Source organism: Hydra vulgaris, chromosome 01 (assembly GCF_038396675.1).
Source record: "Hydra vulgaris chromosome 01, alternate assembly HydraT2T_AEP".
Lineage (NCBI taxonomy): Eukaryota > Metazoa > Cnidaria > Hydrozoa > Anthoathecata > Hydridae > Hydra > Hydra vulgaris.
The window spans coordinates 18,720,001-18,733,270 of record NC_088920.1 but is presented as its reverse complement, the minus strand read 5'-3'; the positions used below and the strand labels follow the sequence as shown (position 1 = coordinate 18,733,270).

General features: G+C 25.5%; 1 long non-coding RNA gene across 2 annotated transcripts; it reads right to left on the bottom strand.

Moving 5' to 3' along the window:
• Window positions 1–283: 283 nt before the first annotated feature.
• Window positions 284–12,772, bottom strand: LOC136075162 (uncharacterized). Of its 2 annotated transcripts, XR_010635717.1 has the most exons (9): window positions 12,514–12,772; window positions 12,264–12,415; window positions 11,104–12,164; window positions 10,658–10,899; window positions 1,309–1,399; window positions 1,021–1,041; window positions 811–831; window positions 705–719; window positions 284–568 (listed from the first exon to the last, which is right to left on the bottom strand). It is a non-coding gene; the product is annotated as an uncharacterized LOC136075162 (long non-coding RNA). The 2 variants fall into 2 exon arrangements; XR_010635718.1 differs by lacking the exons at window positions 284–568; window positions 705–719; window positions 811–831; window positions 1,021–1,041; window positions 1,309–1,399 and adding exons at window positions 2,279–2,298; window positions 2,388–2,411 and having other exon boundaries at window positions 12,514–12,771.
• Window positions 12,773–13,270: the final 498 nt, after the last annotated feature.

The following is a 13,270-nucleotide window of genomic DNA, read 5'->3' as shown; positions in this document are numbered from 1 at the left end:
CTTTGGATTCAGCATAATTATATATGAAAATATTCCAATTTCCGCTTAAGATGCTCAACATAATCTACCCTACACTTACTGTAGGAGAGCAAAAGTTACTCACAAAAAATAAAATTTATATATGTATGTATATGTTATGTATATATATATATATATATATATGTATGCATGTATGTATGTATGTGTGTATATGTATATATATATATATATATATATATATATATATAAATATATATATATATATACGTATATATATATTTAGATATATATATGCATACACACACACATACACACTGTACATAAAAGAAAAAACAAAATTTTCAAAAAACAAATATATACATATATACACAAAAACTTTCATGTCTACAAATAACATTTTTTTAATTGTAGACATAAAAGTTTTCAATTATCCCGCCGGACCTTCGACCCCTGTATGAGGGGTGTTGACATCTCTATCTAAATGATGGGTGGTCAGTCCCCCCATACTGAATCCACCTCTGAAATGACCGATTTGTCAAAGGTCCAGGCTTCTTTTTCCGAAAAACTTTATAATCTTCATATGTAAGTTCTAAAAATAAAAATTGATATATTTTTTTAAACTGAATTTTAAAATTTTAATTTTAAATGATGGAGCAAAATTATAATTGAAAAATGTATTACTTATAATCAAGCAAATATTATAGCGATTGAGAACTTATAATTACCGTTTGGCCTTTTATCTAAAAAAAAAAACATAGACTTAAATGTTCTTCTTGCTTGCTAAAAAATAAATAAAAACACGTACATAAGACATTTTAAATGAAATTTTACCTTTGCCATTGGACAATTCATCTAGATGGAAAAAAATTGTAAATATATGAACATTTGAATTTTTTTTTACATAAGTACATGTATATAAGTACATAACATAAGTACATTTACATAAGAAAAATTTAAAAAAATAGTAAAAAAAGACTTTATCAAAATATTAATAGTTTTACTAAATTACAAACTAAATTAAGAACAGTATGCCTAACTTACCAACTCGCCTTTGAAGGAAAACTAAAATAAAATAAAAATTAACAAAATAAAAATTAAAAAATAAACTTAACCAACAATATATATATATATATATATATATATATATATATATATATATATATATATATATATATATATATATATATATATATATATATATATATATATATATATATATATATGTATATATATATATATATGTATATATATATATATATGTATATATGTATATATATATATACATATATATATAGTAGAAGAAAGAAAAAATTAGATAAGTGTTTTTACCAATTTGTTGCTCTGTTCTTTAGGAACATTGACATACTAGCATAATTTATATATACAATATATTCTTGCTTACCAAGCTGTTGCTTCAGATCTAAAATAGAAAAAACTTTTTTAATTTGATTTTTAAAAAAAAAGTGAAAAAGAAAATCTAGATAATAAAATCAAACTTACTTATCACTTCATTGCTATCTAAAAAATTAGGACGCTATTATAATGTTTTGAAAGTGTTTTACCTATGTGAAAAACTACCAAAAGAAAATTATTCAGTTACCGGATAATGAGGTCGATGAAGCTAAATGAAAATGATATTTATTGCTTGTTTTTTTATTAAATAAAAATCAGAAAAGTAACAAACCCCAAAATGACAAAAATTATTAAAGTACATTATATAAACATAGAACAAATGTAGTGATAGTGGATTTAATCCAAAAATAGAAAGAACTTTTAGAAAAAAGCTTACTGCTTTTAAATCTACAAAAATTTCCAACTTACATTTTTTTATCTACATTTATCTATAATAAAATATGAATTATTGAGTTACCATTATTTAAAGTTGATCCAGAAGCAACTAAAATAAATTATCAAATAAAAAGTTTATTTATATAATCTTGACGATAATGTTGAAATAAACAATATTTATTGCTTAAAAAGTTAAGTAACAAATGTAATTCAAGTATGTTAAAATAAATGTACCTTGTTGTGGCTGGTGCAACTGAAGTTATAACTAAATAAAAAAATATTAAATAAAAAAGCTATTTTATCTATCTTATCTATTTTATCCTGATGATTATGTTTAAACAAACAATATTTATTGATTCTTTTTAAAATAAAATAAAAGACATTACTATTTGCACCAACTGATGATGCTACCACACCTAAATGACAAAATTTGTTAAAATATATAAAACATATTCAATGCTTTAAAAGAATATTCAAAAGAAGCTTTTAAATCTACAAAATCTAAGTCCTTACTGAGTGCTATCTGTCTGTCTAAAAATAAAAATTGAGATAAAATTATATACAATAAAATTGCTAATGCTACATTCGTACTCAAATAAAATCTAAATGATAAAACTTACTTAAGTCGCTGTCAGCTTGCCTGCCTAAAAAAAAATTTGTATTCTCATTAATCCTAATCTATAATCTATAATCTATAAATAAACTTACTAATATAAACGATAAATAAACTTGAACTAATATAAACTATAAATAAACTTACTGATATAAACTATAAATAAACTACTATATACTATATAAACTAATATAAACTATAAATAAACTAATATAACTATGTTACTAATATAAACTATAAATAAACTACTATACACTGTATACTTACTAAAAAGGCCTTCAGCTCCTTTTAACTGCTCTAAAAAATGAAAAAATACTTGCTTAAAATGATCTAAAAAGACTGAAGACAAAACTGAAACACTTTACTAAAAAAGAAACATTGTACTAAAAAAAAAACTATTTTACCAGTCATTTTAGTTTTAACTTCTTTTTAAAAAAAAACAGAAAAATAAAAATAACGAACAACAAACAAATTTTAGTTTTTAAACAATGAACAACATCAATTCCACTTGAAACTAAAAATTTATTAGCTCTAATCGGCTGGAAGACCTTGCTTGAAAGACCGCGTGGAGTAAAGAAACGCTTTTAGAAAAGCCTAGAAAGTTCTTTATTAAAAAAGAAAGTGAAATGACACTAACGCTATTAAATTACAGTATTCATATTTAGAAGATTAGATAATTTACAGTACTCATGTTTAGATAGTACTAAAAAAACTATTTTACCAGACATTTTATTTCTAACTTCTTCTAAAAAATGAAAACAGGCTATAAAAATTAGAAAAATAAAAACAACCAACAACAAACAAACGATGATTTAAATTTTTATTTTAAACAATGAACAACATCAATTCTTCTTGAGATTAAAAGTACATCCCCTGTAAACACACGATGTCTTAAAGACGTCTAAAAAACGTCTTTTAGACGTTTTTTAGACGTCTTTAAGACGTCGTGTGTTTACTGGGTCAGCTCTAATTCGCTAGCTGACTTTACTCGAAAGACCGCATGGTAAATGTAACCGCGGATAAAAAAAGTCTAGAAACTACTTAAAAACTAAGAAATAGTGTATTTTACAGAATACAGAACCGTAACAACAAGCGAAACTATGCGCACTAATAATCTTTATTAGCGTATTAATATTTAGATAAAGAGTAAAGTAGCATCGTTTTTTATGGCCGAGTTTTTATTATCCCATGAAAGTAATCTCAACTTTTTATCCATTGGTACATATTGGTTATGTGACTAGTAATTATTATTTTGCATTACTGACATAAATTTAGTATTACACCATAAAATGTTTAAAATATTTTGATTTTCAATAAAACCAAATGAAAAAATGTATTCTTTAAAAGTTTTTATAATTTTTCTAAACCGAAATTACAATGTATTGATTTAATAGTAATATTTAAACTTATGACAAAACAATTAGTTACAAAGCAAAAAAAAATTGTTCGCTTGGCAGTTGATCAATGCTTCCATCATGGTAATTTCAGAAATTGATTCAGTGCTGAATTATTTAAATTGATTTAAACATTTAAAAGAAACACAGACTATTAGCACCTTAAAAAGTTTAGGAAAATTATTGTTTTCAACCAGTTTAATAAAAAGGGAATGTCTTGCATCGTAGAAAACGTTTTCAAACAGTTTAATTGAATTTAGAAGCCTCAATACTTTAACTGTTTTTCGGAGACGAATTGTGAGGCCGAACTGTAGTCGGATTGCAAAAAGAACTCCAAAATGCAATAAGTTCTATTACAGAACCAAAAAACTGTCATGTTAGCAATCACAGCGAAATTGATAAATATATTGAACTGAAGAAAGAATTTCGTCAATTGGATTCTTTTAAAAAATGGTCGACAAAGCTGGACGTTTAGTATAACGCTTTAATAACAATATGCCCTACCTCAACAGCTTCTGAAAGAGTATTCTCAACAGCAGGTGCAATTAAAACGAAAAGAAGAACAAGTCTAAATTTTGAAACATTCAATTCTCTTTTATTTCTAAAATATATGTTTTTAGAAAAAAAATAATACATATATAAAATAATAAAATCGTTCAAAATAAAATATAAAACACTTTTTTAATCAGATTATTATTATTTTTTATTTTTTTAATATGTCTTTTAACTTTTTGATAAATTATTCGAGTATTCGATTACTCGAATATTTTCAGATTTTTCTATTTGATATTCGAATAGTTGAAAAGCTCGAATAGTTGGATGGTCTAATGGGAACCTTTAAAATACTTCATTCAATGCTGCAGAAGAATCATAAATGTGATTAACTTAAGCTTTCCCTATCTAAAATATTGTATTGGGTGGAATGGTATTTGAACTGTGTGAAAAATACTGTGGAATCTAAAGTCAAATATTTTGGTGAGTAATAGATGATTTATTGAATTATAAAGAAAATACTTATTATAGAGCCCAAAAAAAAAGGTTAAAAAACACAATATCAGCATAAAATAGCTAGATATACTATCAAATTAACTAAAATATTAGTTTTTAACACAACAATTGCATCGCATTATAAGTACTTTGCATAAGTACTGAGAAGAAAATGACAAATTTTTTCATAATGAAAAAGTTTTAACTAAATACTAGTCATAATCAATTTTGATGTCTTGCAAATATAACAGGAGTTACCTATATATATATATATATATATATATATATATATATATATATATATATATATATTATATATATATATATATATATATATATATATATATATATATATATATATATATATATATATATATATATATATATATATATATATATATATATATATATATATATATATATATATATATATATATATATATATATATATATATACATATATATATACATATATATATATATATATATATATATATATATATATATATATATATATATGTATATATATATATATATGTATATATATATACATATATATATATATCTATATATATATATATATATATATATATATATATATATATATATATATATATATATATATATATATATATAATATGAGGAGCAAGAGTTAAAGCTTATGCTTCCCGCCGAGGTCAATATATATATGTGTGTGTACACTTTTATATTTTGAAATAAATGACAATAATTTCAAGGTACATCCTTTTAAAAAACTCATACACTAAATGAATTATAGTTCCTAAGGGATTGTCCATAAATTACACAATGCTAAATTTGTTTTAAAAACAGAAGTAAACAGATCTTAAGCCCTTTTACAAGGCCATTTTCATTAAACTTAATGCGCTATTTTGATTTTTGATTGAACTTAATGCTCTGCAAAGGAAAACTTTTTTGTTTTGTTTTTGTAGTGAAATTTAGTGCTACACCAGCTTGGCATCAGACTGTAAAAATGTGAAAGTACTAATAAAGAAAATTTCAGATGAATGTTTCGAACTTTGGGCTAATTTGAATTTTCCAACAAGTGATAAAAGATCATTGCCAAGAATGATAGAAAAATTAATTAAAAAGAGACAAATAGAAATCAAAAAACCAGGTAGTTGATGGTTTATTAGATATAACAAAAGAGGAAGAACTTTGGTTACATTCTGAAGAAAAAAGTCTTTATTAGAAAGCAACTCTGGACATCTGGTAGAGTTGGATATAGTATAATGAAGCTTGATGATCCTAAAAAAATACATCCTTCAAAGAAAATTAAAAAAGAAAACGCTCCATTGATGCCATCAACTTTAATTTGGAATGAATACAGAGAGGAACACAAAATTAGTAATGAGTCAGTAAGTGACAATGGCAGTAATTATGAACTTTCAATAAGTATTATTAAACAAAAAAATTAAACAGAGGAAAGTCCAGCCTGTTAAATTAGTTTGTCAAGCAAACCTAAGTTCACAAAAAGCTGCCACGATATTTCAACAACTTCAGATGGCTGGTGTCAATCTTCCTGCACCAACTCAACCAGCAATCTATATGGCAGTCGTCAGGGAAGGTAAAAAGTTACAAGATAAATTTAGAAAAGAATTGAAGGTTGAGAATTGGTCTTTACATTTTGATGGAAAAAAGATACCTGGGGTGGAACATCATGTTGTCCTAATAAAGAACAATAAAATAGAGGATAAGCTAAAGCCAATGGTATTGAAGAATGGAAAGTCAAAGATTTTTTGAAAGACCTCTAGAACTTTGGAGAGATTACATGCAGTTTTTGAAGCATTTGATTAACGTAGTGAAATACTTTTGGAATGAAAATAAACTTTTTAAGGTTAATTTTAAAAACTTACTAAATATTAGCCAATCTAGATCCCCCAATCAAAACTCCCAGGCAATTTATTTACTACTTGCTTACATGCTAATTCCATCAGACAGACAACAAATTGAGATGGCAGTTAAACTTGTTAGTGGAAAATGGCCAGATGTCTGGTTTTCAAACCAAATGTTTAACCTTGAAAATGGTAAAGAATTGGAGGAAGCCATTAAAGATCATTTAAAGGCTATTGAAACATTCACAAAGTTTTGGTGTGATATTCTTTTGCCTATAAATATGCAAAGATCATCAGGAAGAGTTCTTCCAAATGATCCAGCAATGGTGAAACTTAAAGTAGAAGATAAAAGTTAGATAAGTGTTTTTTACTAATTATTTCTGATGAATCTTTGTTGATGAAACACAGTGTCAAATGGAAAAAAATTTAGTTAAGTGATTTTCTACTAATATATAAATGCTCTGTTCTTTTAAGAACATTGAGCACTCTATTGTGTAGAATACTTTTTAAAGTTGTTTAAATATATATATATATATATATATATATATATATATATATATATATATATATATATATATATATATATATATATATATATATATATATATATATATATATATATATATATATATTTAGATTGAGTGCCCAGCCCATATAATCACTCAATGTATAACTTAGGTAGAAAAGAAATAAAAATGGTTTCATAAAAAGATTATAAAATATAAAATGGCGCTACTGCAGTTTCCCCCCCCCCTTCCTTTTTTTTTTTTTATTGCTGATTATGATAGAGAATTTTATGCTGATTAAGAATCGTATAAAAACATAGGTCTGAAAACCAACAAAAAGTGCTCTTCATCACTGTTGAAGTTTAAAAAATTATACTAAAAAACGCTAATATTTGCCATATTTTCATACTCGGTTATAAATAAAATTCTTTTCACATGAAACTCAGAGTTGCAAGATTAAATTATATTATAAACATTAGCATTTAGTAATTCCTGGTACCGCGGGTAACAGTAACATATATAATATATATATATATATATATATATATATATATATATATATATATATATATATATATATATTATATATATCAGATCAGAAATTTATTGCTGATCTGATATAAATTATCTGATTATTTGCTTTCCTAATTTCAAGGGTTGATATATATATATATACATATATATATATACATATATATATATATATATATATATATATATATATATATATATATATATATATATATATATATATATATATATATATATATATATATATATATATATATATATATATATATATATAGGGGTGGGATTCAGCCGGTTTGCATCGCTTCGGTAGAACCGGTTCTTAAAATTTGTTGAGTTTGGCGAACTGGTTACTAACAAGTTGAAATTTAAAAATAACCAACAAACTTCACTTTTATGCATTTTTTTTTAAAATAATTTATGTACTGAACTATTATTAGCAATGTAACGAAAAGGTCTGATCTGATATTATTGTTATTTGTTACGCAAATGTGAGTAATTTAGATTTTTATTGCACCAAATAAATGATATAGTTGTGTAGTGTTTACATCATTTATGGGTTACTTTATGATAATCCGCTTTATTTAAATACAGTCTATTCTACCTTATATTTAATAAATTTAATCAGTCTCGTGTATTTTTAGCTGATATTAGTAACAAAGCATTATTTTTTTTAGACAATATACGTGCAAACATATTGTATTCCTTTTTAATGCAAAATTTTAATTTGTTAAGAGCTGTTCATTCCTATTTTTTAAAAAAGGGGGGTAGGAATTGAACCTGGTACGTTATTTGACGGTACGTTATTTATCACAACACCTTTTATTTTCCTTTAGTTCAACAATGAAACAACAAAGTGTTTTAGATGATTTTTTTAATAAAAAAATACAAAATTAGAAACTGAAGTTAACACATCTCAAACGGTTTCGGAACACAATTCTAATGCATCAGAGGTAACTACGTCACATGGAAATTAAGGATGTAATGATAAAAATAACTTGCCGGAATGCTGGTCCAGACAACAATACAAATGTTTCAAAGAAAAATACAATGGACTTCTAGTGTTAAACAATAAAATTGGATGTAAATATTGTGCTCAACACAATACTCTGAAAGAAAAAGGCATACACGTTTCAAAAGAATGGCAAAATAGTAATATTGAAGCGAAAGGAAAAAAAAAAGAAGTACAAGAAGCCTCACTAAGGAAAAAATTGAAGGAGCATTTATATTTAAAAGCACATAAAATATGCATGGACACTATAAACTGATAAAACAAGACTTAATGCGAAAAACCATTGATACGATGAATGAAAAATGTTTAACAACAATTTGTAGAATATTCAACACCGTATAGAGTTTAACAAGACGATGTAAGCGATTTTCCGATATTGTTGACGAAATTGAATTGCAAACGAAAAACGGGCAAGATATAGGAGTAGGGTTGCATTTGCTTAAAACTGCTTTTAAAATTGTGGATTTTATTTTAAAGATATTTGTCAAAATGTATTTAACAAAATAATTCAAAAAGATTTAAAAGTTTGTTTGATTGTTGACGAAGCTTCAACAATTTCCTCGAAACCTGTTGTCATACTATATTTAAAAGTGAAAGATCCTATTACACCGCCAATAAAATTCATTGAATTAGTGGAACTGCAAAAACAGGACGCAGAAACCATTTTTAGCACAGTAATGAAATGTTTGTTCGACAATGGATTTTCTAAAAATTAGCTACAAAATAACTTAGTTTGGTTTAGTTCTGTCAAAGCGAGTGTCATGCTGGGAAGAAAATCAGGGGTAAGTACCCAAATCATAAAACAATTTCCCAATGTAATAATATGGCACTGCTTAAATCATCGCCTTCAGCTTGTGCTAGATGATTTTATCAATGAAATAAAACAGACAAATCATTTTAAAATCTTTACTGATAAAATATACATCATTTTTCATCAGTCTAACAAAAATCAGATTAAACTTTTGAATATATCTGAGCAACTTGAGATCGATATTATACAAATTGGTCAAGTTCTGGGGCCGAGATGGGCCACATGCAGCTTAAGATCAACTTTACCTGTTAGGCATGCTTACCCAGCTCTACATAATTTTTTTACTTCAAATAAGCAATACACTGGCATGGCTACACGTTTAGAAAATAAACACTTTTTAGAAGATTTGGCATTGATGATTGATATTTTGCATAAAATTTCACTTTTGTCCAATGAATTGCAAGCCCGAAATTTAGAAATAATAAAAGCTGAACATTTAGTGATGAGAACGATTCAAGCTTTTCAGATGCTTGAGAAGGAAAAAGGAGATTACGAAAAAGTTGAGGAGTTAATTGTTTCTGAAGCATTTAAAGATATTTCTTTTGTTGATAATCAAAAATTTTCCGCAATTTCTCTGCAAAAGCTTTTAGAGAACATTGTGGTTTTCATGAAAAAAAGATTAATGGATTGTGACCATTTAAAAACGAACAACCACGGGCAAAACAATTTGGATTTTATTAAAGTTTTTGGTCTTCCTGAAATTCTTGTTCCATGGCCAGCAAGCGAAGAACAATTGCATTCATTTTAAAAAATGTCTGTCTTTGGTCTTTGATTTTTTTTTAGTCATCATACTGAACCGGTTCTTAAACTTTTTTAATCCCACCACTGTGGGTGTATATATATATATATATATATATATATATATATATATATATATATATATATATATATATATATATATATATATATATATATATATATATATATATATACACATAGGCATTATTAAAGCATTATAACCCTAAGCTACATTAAAGCTAAAATTAAAAACTTTGTAAAGTCTTTCTGTAAAACTTAGTTTTATAAGGAAAAGATAGTGCTAAGAAAAGAAAGAGAAAGTACTGCTAAATGAAGTTTTAAAAACTTTTTAAATGTTTTTCATAAATTTCTCAAAAGTTGATGCAACTATTTTATATTTATTATAAGAATTAGAAAATTATGGAAACTATGTAAAAAAAAAACTTACTTCTTTGTTGCATAACCAATAATTTGTTATGTACTTCTTAAATTTATAAAACTTATCATCAAACCAAAAATTGGAGGACTTTAGCTTCTCAATAGCTGCATCTTCCTGATTTTGTGCTCTTGCAATACGTCGTAACTTCGATATTATGTTACCTTTATAATCTGAACACCAATTTGTTAATTTGGAAAGCCATCAATCCCACGCCTGCTCTCTGCGGAAATTGCATATAATGACACAACAACCTTTAGGAAGAGATAAATTAGAAAACTCTAAACTTTTTTTTTAAAATTTTAAAATATTGTAAAGTTTAAGTTTTATATGTATATACTTTATATGTAATGTTGCAAATCTAAGGAACGCACCAACCAATTTTCAAAAATCTGTTTTTAATTTATATTAAAATATTTAAAAAAAAAGATAATTTTGAAAATGCAGTTATCATTCACCTGGAAAAACAGTTTCTAATGACTCGATTTCTTCGTTGCAATAATCTGTCATACAAAACGAAGGCTGAAACAATGCATTCCAACTCTTTATAACATTTAGTGCTTCAGTAATAGATTTTTTTGTTTCATTTTCGGTGACAAAAGTGGCTACTATTTGATAATCTATATTAGTCTTTACTGTTAAAAAGAATAACGGAAGAGCATATTGTGTAGTTCTGAAAGTAGCATTAAGAAGAATGATCTCATTTCCGTATCGCAAAAGAAGGTCTTGTTGCCACTGTAATTGATAAACAAATAAAAATGTAGAATTGTTCTTACAAATTTCATTGTCTGTAACTTCACATTAACACATATCAAAGTGTTTATTTGACATTTGGTCAAATTAACACTTTGATATGTGAGTCAAATTTTTTCCATTCATGACACTTTTTCAAAAGACATTCTTGATCAATCATGGAATACATTTAAAATTAAAGTATAACAAATTAGCACTAAACTATATATATAAAACATAAGTGTAAGTACAAATCATTATTTTGATCTACTTTTGTTAACTCTGTATTAACTCAGCACCAAAATATCGAGTAGGAGAATGTGGTAAAGTTTGTTATGATATTTGGTAGTGAAACATTAATTATGAAAGCTGAAAATTTACCAATATGCAGGTGGAGGACAAGCAAATGAGGTAAAATATGTACTGGTGGATATACATTCAATCTGGTAGGTTATACATTGTTGTTCTTATAAAAAAGGCAGTTGGAGGAATACTGACTGCAACAGAGATTTTCAGCAATGCTAATGGTTGCTTGGTTACATCAAGTTAGATAACATAAAATTTACCTCAGCTTTTGCTTCATTTTAATTATGTGTGATCTTATAGTATTAACACACGGATAAAATCTTCTATTATTTAGAGGAGGAAGATTTTCTTTTTCAAATATATCCTTAACAAATAGTCGAAGAAGACATTTCATTTCTCTAATGTTGCATATTCCTTCTTTAACATATTCTTCTATTTTTTTAGAACTTTGAGGATCAATCATTTGAGAAATCATGTCAGCCTAAATAAATTTTACACTAAAGTATAAAAGTCATAAAACAGATGCAATTTCTTTTCATTGTATAATTTGTTAATTTTTTGCAACTGTATATCAATTAACCTGACCAACAGGATGTTTATCATGACAGGACAAATCATCAATGGAAACTACAATTGTTCTTGTATGTCAGATTTCATTTAATGGTAAAGTTTTTATTTTTTGTCTCAAAAGTTTTGATGCATTTTTTTGCGCCACTCAGTTTTTTCTGATATCTAAATGTATAAATTCAACTATGTTTATCAACTGTATTAAAAATTTATACTTTACTTCTTTAACATTTGAAAAAATATTTTTAATAAAATATCTTTACCTCAAAATCAGGAAAGTGAATTATTTCCTTCATAGTTATTTTAAATCAAAAATTAAAATCTTGACGCAACTTTTAACAAATTAATCCATATAGAATAAATAACCTTGTAGAATTCCACTTTCCTCAGAGCTTTCTTCAGAACTGTTCAGGCTTAAATTGTTGTCATGAAGTGAATATAGATCCATACTAATATTCACTTTTAACCACATGTCAATATTTGTTATATTTTTATGCCTTAACTTAACGGTTTCCGAAAAAACCTACCTACCGTAACTTTGGGTAACTTTGCGCAAAAAGTTGAAAGTTTTAGCTTTGTGTTTCTAAAAATTGGCTTAAAACATCTCTAATATTTATAAAAACTTGCCAAAAATTTTCTTTGGACTATTCAAAAAATGTTATTATTAGAATTTATTTTTTTAACCATTTAAGAAGGATTTTTTATGGGTGTCTAAATTATGTTTTAAGTTAACCGGGGTTTTGGATAACTTTGCACAGCCTTGTAAAATTTGAAAAAAACTTTACCGTTTATATGAACTTTGCTATTTAAACTCTTTTTATTATACTGTTTAAAGGAAATTTTAACAAGAGTTTAATAAAGAATAAAAATAAAAATAAAAAAAAATCAGATTTACCATTGTTTTGGTTAATAAAAAGTTTAACATAATAAAAGAAACATTGCCTTATTAAAAACTAAAAACACAATATTACTTTTAATGTAGACAATTATATATCTTTAAAATAAAAGCTAAATAAACAA